Source organism: Trichomycterus rosablanca, chromosome 16 (genome assembly GCF_030014385.1).
Source record: "Trichomycterus rosablanca isolate fTriRos1 chromosome 16, fTriRos1.hap1, whole genome shotgun sequence".
Taxonomy (NCBI): domain Eukaryota; kingdom Metazoa; phylum Chordata; class Actinopteri; order Siluriformes; family Trichomycteridae; genus Trichomycterus; species Trichomycterus rosablanca.
In genome coordinates, this window is record NC_086003.1 from 15,205,324 (window position 1) to 15,207,705 (window position 2,382).

Consider the following 2,382-nt stretch of genomic DNA (forward strand, 5'->3'; position numbering starts at 1 on the left):
TATCCTGCATGTCATTTAAGTTTGTGGCTTGGCCTCCTTGTTTCTTGTTAGTGCTTATGATTGATCAAGCTGGAAACCGACTGCATTTTTATACCAAAATGTGGATATTTTGCATCACATCCCACTTTAAAGCTAACATGATTATCATCTTATAATAACTACACTACTGCTGCCTGGAAGCGCTTTAATATACCGACTGCATTGTTACTGTTTATGATAAAGCAGGAATACTTGTTAATATAAATCTTTGTTATGTGTTTTCAAATAAGAGCCTCTTGTTGTTAACGGTTAACTGTTGACTAATGACATTCAGTGTTTGGTTAAAATAATTTGGGGCGTCGCCCAGGTGGTGCAGCGGGACATTCCGCTAGCACACCAACGCCGAGATTCTGAACTCCTCGGTTCGAAACTCGGTGTTGCCTCCGGTCGGCTGGGTGCCATCTAGCGGGCATAATTGGCAGTGCCTGCAGCAGATACTAATTGGCCACCGTATCTGCAGGGTGGGGGCTGGACTATGTATGGGTGGGTGGGTCTTCATTCGCTGTGTAGGGACCCTGACTGGCGGAAGAGACGCCTGTGCAGAATGCATGGACGAGAAGAGGGCTTGTCGGAGGAGGCGTGTACAGCGACGTGCTCTCCTTGGATGCAATCTGGTATCCTTCAGCAGCGGAAGACAAATTGACTGCACTAAATCGGGAGGAAAATGAGGAGAAAATGCATAAAAAATAATAATAATAATAATAATTTCGGGCAAATCTGAGAGTATTTATAAAATGCATTAATTAATGATTTTTTAATCAGCCCTCCCTTATTATCCTAAATAATTAAGTAAACCCATGCTATAGAAATAGCAGAAGAAACACCACAAACACAAGGCTCTCATTAATGACAATGTATTTCTTTTATTTTGTTAACCACGCATACATGCATAATCTATATATTTTTCTGATAAATAGTCATTTTATACTTATACCCAAATTCATCTTACAAGCAATGTTACAAAAATCTATACAATAAACTGTAAAACATCAATACTGTATTCATAAATGACAGATAACAACAGACCATGTGTGTATTCAGACAGCTGGGTGTTAACTGGTAGTTATAAATACATCTAAAAGCTTGCCGGAGATAGACAGCACAACATAAACATCAGACATTATTAGCACACATGCATTCTTTCTCTGTCATACCCATACCCACACACACACACACACACGGCGACAAACTCTACCTTGGTCCTCCCTTGAAACACTGTTAAATAATACTAGTTTTTCATCATTACCTCTATAGAAAGAAAAATAACATTGTCAGATCTTTTAGACTCCACAGTCTCAAAAAGGATAAACAATTCCACTTAGGATCAATATTTATCACAACACCGGCAACAACTGTGAGAAATTGTAGTTACAAATGAAATACTGATCATTAAGAGTAGTGGAAAATGTAGGCATACACCGGGTTGGGTAGTGTAGAATACAGGTAGTCTGAATACAAAAAATATGTTAAAAAACGTAATCGATGCTCGATTATTTTTTAAAAACAGGTTCATGATAAATACAACTCTACCCAGAAATGCTGGTTGCTGGTATTGTCCTGGTACCACACGTTAAGAACTGTTTTGGAGTCCCTGGCTTGGCAAGTTAGAGCTTTTTTGGACCGCAGAGCAGGCCAGTGGTCTAAGTGTTTGGATTTATCAGTGTAACAGAGCTGGTGTGTGTGCGAGGCAGATCCCCACACACCTGTAATAACAGAAAGAGAAGCCAATTTGCAAATAACTAATTAAGGTAGAACAACACTGTGACTAGCAAGCCACCAACCAAAAAAGGGGGACAACTGCAAATAAATACACAGCCAAATTATTAGAAAATGAAAAAGATAAAAACCTTCCACTTGAAGCGACTTAACGCTTATGAGGCGCAGGTGACCATTAATCAGGAGACAAATCACACGCAACTGTGCCTTCACGCTCCATCTGCTGGCCAAACTAGGCAGTGCAGAGGGACATGACTTCTAATATGTAGCAGCTTCTGCCACCACATTACACTCAGTGTATTTAATAGTAAAAAAGCATTAGAGGGCATTGATGTATGTACTGTTTAGAATAACAAGGTAATTTAATACTGATTTTAACTAACCATTTAAATAATTTTTTATGCAGATTTTCTATTACTTTCTGAATAATTTCATTTCATTTTTTTTGCATTTTCCCCCAATTTTCCTCCCAATCTAGTCGTATCCAGTTACCCAATTGCATTACGCTTCCTCCCTATGATGTTGACCTTTACTCTGACTGAGGAGAGTCGTAACTAACACACGCCCCCTCAAAAATGTGTGCAGTAGCCGATGCTGCATCTTTTCACCTGCACGAGGCGAGTTCAT